We start from the raw sequence: 6,748 nt of genomic DNA, 5'->3' as shown, positions 1-6,748 counted from the left end.
ATATTCGTGCATTTTCTGGAACTAACCTATTAACAAGATGCCGAAGTGCCAGTTCCTGTTTTCTGCTGTTTTTGGTTTCAGAAATCCTAGTAACGAAATATTCTCGGAATCGGACGAAATCAACGCCCAAGTTCCTATTTTCACCGGAAGCATCCAGAACACACGAGAACCGCCAGAGAAGGGGGACAGGGCCACCAAACCACACCCCGGCGCGGCCAGGGGGGGGGCGCCCCCCTATGGTTTGGGCAGCCCGTGGCCCCTCCGACTCCGACTCTTCGCCTATTTAAGCCGTCATGACCTAAAACTTCGACACCAATTGACGAAACTCCAGAAAGACTCCAGGGGCACCGCCGCCATCGCGAAACTCCAATTCGGGGGACAGAACTCTGTTTCGGCACCCTGCCGGGACGGGGAATTGCCCCCGGAGCCATCTCCATCGCCGTCTCCACCGCCATCTTCACCGCCATCGCTGCCTCCATGATGAGGAGGGAGTAATCCACCCCCGAGGCTGAGGGCTCCGCTGTAGCTATGTGGTTCATCTCTCTCCCATGTACCTCAATACAATAATCTCATGAGCTGCTTTACATGATTGAGATTCATATGAGTTTGTATCACAATTTATCTATGTGCTACTCTAGCAATGTTATTAAAGTAGTTCTATTCCTCCTGCACGTGTGTAAAGGTGACAGTGTGTGCACCGTGTTAGTACTTGGTTTATGCTATGATCATGATCTCCTGTAGATTATGAAGTTAACTATTGCTATGATAATATTGATGTGATCTATTCCTCCTACATATGCATGAAGGTGACAGTGTGCATGCTATGTTAGTACTTGGTTTAGTTGTATTGATCTATCTTACACTATAAGGTTACTTAAATATGAACAAATTGTGGAGCTTGTTAACTCCGGCATTGAGGGTTCGTGTAATCCTACGCAATGCGTTCATCATCCAACAAGAGTGTAGAGTATGCATTTATCTATTCTGTTATGTGATCAATGTTGAGAGTGTCCACTAGTGAAAGTGTAATCCCTAGGCCTTGTTCCTAAATACTGCTGAGTTACTACTGCTTGTTTACTGTTTTACTGTGTTACTACTGCTGCAATACTACTACCATCAACTACACGCCAGCAAGCTATTTTCTGGCACCGTTGCTACTGCTCATATATATTCATACCACCTGTATTTCACTATCTCTTCGCCGAACTAGTGCACCTATTAGGTGTGTTGGGGACACAAGAGACTTCTTGCTTTGTGGTTGCAGGGTTGCATGAGAGGGATATCTTTGACCTCTTCCTCCCTGAGTTCGATAAACCTTGGGTGATCCACTTAAGGGAAAACTTGCTGCTGTTCTACAAACCTCTGCTCTTGGAGGCCCAACACTGTCTACAGGAAAGGAGGGGGAACGTGGACATCAGGCTACAAATTCTAATTTATGTTCCCTAATTGCTTCTTTTACGAACAAATGCTTAGCGGTATCCCCAAAGCCCCCAGGATTCCAATTCATTCCTTTTAGATTCTGCATCATGAAAACTGTTTTTTAATTCTTCTCCTCGTACTTTTGCGAATATTATTAGTATCATAAGTTTTTCTCACCCTAGTCTACTTTTCCTTAATTACCGTATTCAGATGTTCCAAATGATCATCTAAATCCAGTGGGATGCAATCATCCTCAACCAGATCATCACATAGGGTAGAAACCTTAGACATCACAAGTGTCGAAGGATCCTCCTCCTTATTTACATACTCATCTAAATTTTTTTGCATAATGGTTAAAATTCGTTCCTCTTCTAGCAGCTTAATTCCCTTAATAGTTTTCACTACCTCTCCTTCAGATTTACCTAACGAGATACCCAAACGTTCCGCGTTATGCATAATCTCATCATCAGGCATATTGACAATAGAATATTTAGGAGGCAAAGAATTACCTATACTCGAAGAACCATCTCTCAACTGTGCATTCCTCATAGCCTTCTCCATTTGAAGTGGGCACTCTAACTACCTCGCCAACCAGACTTTCAAGAGCGGCTCCCATGAAGGACGTTATCTCTACCCGCAAGGTAGATCATCCCTCTTCTCTTTTGTTTACACATGTACTTTAGTTTTTATTATGGGTGACACTCCCCCCAACCTTTGCTTACACAAGCCATGGCTAACCGAATCCTCGGGTGCCTACCATCAATCTCATACCATGGAGGAGTGTCTATTTGCAAAATTAAGTTGCTTACTGATGAATCAGAGCAAAACATGTGAAGAGAATTATTAATGAAGTTTGATTAATCGGGACTGGGAACCCCATTGCTAGCTCTTTTTGCAAAATTATTGGATAAGCGGATGTGCCACTAGTCCATTATGAAAGTCTGTCAAAATTAAATGACAAGGTTGAAAGATAAACACCACATACTTCCTCATGAACTATAAAACATTAACACAAATTGAGAAGCATTTTGAAGGTTTAAAGGTAGCACATGAAGCAATTTACTTGGAATGGCAGGAAATACCATGTAGTAGGTAGGTATGGTGGACACAAATGGCATGGTGTTTGGCTCAAGGATTTTGGATGCATGAGAAGTATTCCCTCTCGATACAAGGCTTAGGCTAGCAAGGTTTATTTCAAACAAACACAAGTATGAAGCGGTGCAGCAAAACTCACATAAAAGACATATTGTAAACATTATAAGACTCTACACCGTCTTCCTTGTTGTTCAAACTCAATACTAGAAATTATCTAGACCTTAGAGGGACCAATTATGCAAACCAAATTTTAGCATGCTCTATGTATTTCTTCATTAATAGGTGCAAAGTATATGATGCAAGAGCTTAAACATGAGCACAACAATTGCCAAGTATCAAGTTATTCAAGACATCATACCAATTACTACATGTAGCATTTCCCGTTTCCAACCATACAACAATTAACGAAGCCGAAACTTTCGCCATGAATACTATGAGTAAAGCCTAAGGACATATTTGTCCATATGCAACAGCGGAGCGTGTCTCTCTCCCACACAATGAATGCTAGGATCCATTTTATTTAAACAAAACAAAAACAAAAACAAACCGACGCTCCAAGCAAAGTACATAAGATGTGACGAAATAAAAATATAGTTTCACTAGAGGAACCTGATAATGTTGTTGATGAAGAAGGGGATGCCTTGGGCATCCCCAAGCTTAGACGCTTGAGTCTTCTTGATATATGCAGGGGTGAACCACCGGGGCATCCCCAAGCTTAGAGCTTTCACTCTCCTTGATCATAGTGTATATCATCCTCCTCTCTTGACCCTTGAAAACTTCCTCCACACCTAACTCGAAACAAACTCATTAGAGGGTTAGTGCATAATCAAAAATTCACATGTTAAGAGGTGACACAATCATTCTTAACACTTCTGGACATTGCTCAAAGCTACTGGAAGGTAATGGAACAAAGAAATCCATCCAACACAGCGAAAGAGGCAATGCGAAATAAAAGGCAGAATCTGTCAAAACAGAATAGTCCGTAAAGACGAATTTTAAAGAGGCACCAGACTTGCTCAGATGAAAATGCCCAAATTGAATGAAAGTTGCGTACATATCTGAGGATCACTCACGTAAATTGGCATAATTTTCTGAGTTACCTACAGAGAATTAGGCCCAGATTCGTGACAGCAAGAAATCTGTTTCTGCGCAGTAATCCAAATCTAGTATGAACCTTACTATCAAAGACTTTACTTGGCACAACAATGCAATAAAATAAGATAAGGAGAGGTTGCTACAGTAGTAACAACTTCCAATACTCAAATATAAAACAAGAGTACTGTAGCAAAATAAACACATGGGTTATCTCCCAAGAAGTTCTTTCTTTATAGCCATTAAGATGGGCTCAGTAGTTTTAATGATGCACTCGCAAGAAATAGTATTTGAAGCAAAAGAGAGCATCAAGAAGCAAATCCAAAGCATATTTAAGTCTAACATGCTTCCTATGCATAGGAATCTTGTAAATAAACAAGTTCATGAAGAGCAAAGTGACGAGTATAGGAAGATAAAACAAGTGTAGCTTCAAAAATTTCAGCACATAGAGAAGTGTTTTAGTAACATGAAAATTTCTACAACTATATTTTCCTCTCTCATAATAACTTTCAGTAGTGTCATGAGCAAACTCAACAATATAACTATCACATAAAGCATTCTTATCATGAGTCTCATGCATAAAATTGTTACTCTCCACATAAGCATAATCAATTTTATTAGTAATAGTGGGAGCAAATTCAACAAAGTAGCTATCATTATTATTCTCATCATTAAATATAGGAGGCATATTGTAATCATAATCAAATTTATCCTCCATAACAGGCGGCACCAAAAGACCAATATCATTATAATCATCATAAATAGGAGGCAAAGTATCATCAAAGTAAATTTTCTCCTCCATGCCCGGGGGACTAAAAAGATCATGCTCATCAAAACCAGCTTCCCCAAGCTTAGAATTTTCCATATCATTAGCAACAATGGTGTTCAAAGCGTTCATACTAATATGTTCCATGGGTTTTTTAATTTCCGGATCAAACCATCCATGTCTTAAATCAGGAAATAGAATAAGAAGCTCATTGTTGTCCATTATGCCTAACTAGTGTAAACAAGAAACAAAAAGATGCAATTGCAGGATCTAAAGGAAATAGCTTCGAACACACACACAATGGCGCCAGAAAAGTACTGTTACCTGGAACCGGAGTATGAGTGCCTTTTACCTTTCCTCCCCGGCAACGGCGCCAGAAAAGTGCTTGATGTCTACGGGTGCTTCTATTCTTGTAGACAGTGCTGGGCCTCCAAGATCAGAGGTTTGTAGAACAGCAGCAAGTTTCCCTTAAGTGGATCACCCAAGGTTTATCGAACTCAGGGAGGAAGAGGTCAAAGATATCCCTCTCATGCAACCCTGCAACCACAAAGCAAGAAGTCTCTTGTGTCCCCAACACACCTAATAGGTGCACTAGTTCGGCGAAGACATAGTGAAATACAGGTGGTATGAATAAATATAAGCAGTAGCAACAGCACCAGAAAAGTGCTTTGCCCAGGACTAGCGTGTGATGGATGGTGGTAATATTGCGGACAGTACAAATGCAGTAGAACAGTAAACAAGCAGCGATAGCAGTATTTAGGAACAAGGCCTAGGGATCATACTTTCACTAGTGGACACTCTTCAACATTGATCACATAACAGAATAAATAAATAGATGCTAGACTCTACACCCTCTTGTTGGATGATGAACACCACTAACTGTGTAGGATTACACGAACCCTCAATGCCAGAGTTAACAAGCTCCACAATATTCGATGTTCATATTTAAATAACCTTAGAGTGCACAACAAATCAACATAACCAAACCAAGTACTAACATAGCATGCACACTGTCACCATCACACTACGAAAGGAGGAATAGATCACATCAATACTATCATAGCAATAGTTAACTTCATAATCTACAAGAGATCACAATCATAGCCTACGCCAAGTACTACACGATGCACACACTGTCACCATCACACCGTGCAGGAGGAATAAACTACTTTAATAACATCACTAGAGTAGCACACAGATAAATTGTGATACAAAACACATTGCAATCATAAAGAGATATAAATAAGCACTTCACTATGCTCTTCATAACAGTGAATAAGTATTCTGTGAAATATAGCCTAAGAGACCCACACGGTGCACACACTGTCACCTTTACACACGTGGGACAAGGAGTCTCCGGAGATCACATAAGTAAAATCCACTTGACTAGCATAATGACATCTAGATTACAAGCATCATCATATGAATCGCAATCATGTAAGGCAGCTCATGAGATTATTGTATTGAAGTACATAGGGAGAGAGATGAACCACATAGCTACCGGTACAGCCCCGAGCCTCAATGGAGAACTACTCCCTCCTCATGGGAGACAGCAGCGGTGATGAAGATGGCGGTGGTGTCGATGGAGAAGCCTTCCGGGGGCACTTCCCCGTCCCGGCGGCGTGCCGGAACAGAGACTCCTGTCCCCCAGATCTTGGCTTCGCGATGGCGGTGGCTCTGGATGGTTTCTCGTACCGTGGCTTTTTCGTGTCGAGGTTTTAGGTCGAGGGGGCTTAAATAGGCGAAGAGGCGGCGTCAGAAGGTCAACGAGGCGACGACACCATAAGGCGGCGCGGCCAGGGCCAGGGCCGCGCCGGCCTATCATCTGGGGGGCCTGTGGCCCCTCTCTGGCGGCTCTCGGGTGTTCTGGATGCTTCCGGGGATTCTAAGATGCTGGGCGTTGATTTCGTCCGATTCCGAGAATATTTCCTTACTAGGATTTCTGAAACCAAAAACAGCAGAAAACAGGAACTGGCACTACGGCATCTCGTCAATAGGTTAGTTCCGGAAAACGCATAAATATGACATAAAGCATGCATAAAACATGTAGATATCATCGATAATGTGGCATGGAATATAAGAAATTATCGATACGTCGGAGACGTATCATGAAGCTCTACAGATCGAAGGGCATCACCGCCATGCGGATCTATGATCCGGAGAGCAACGTCCTCCGCGCGCTTAGTGGCATCGACCTCCTCATGGACGTGCCCAACGAGAACATCACCGCCTTCGCCACCAGCCCATCCGCGATCGCCGCCTGGGTCAAGGCCAACGTCCAGCCCTACCCCCACACACTAAGGAGATAGATAAGGTGCCAACGGCCGCCATGCAATCATCACAACTAGAATTACCGTCGGCACATCTAGAATAGTC

Source organism: Lolium perenne, chromosome 3, assembly GCF_019359855.2.
Source record: "Lolium perenne isolate Kyuss_39 chromosome 3, Kyuss_2.0, whole genome shotgun sequence".
Classification (NCBI taxonomy): Eukaryota; Viridiplantae; Streptophyta; class Magnoliopsida; order Poales; family Poaceae; genus Lolium; species Lolium perenne.
This window is presented reverse-complemented; position numbering follows the sequence as displayed.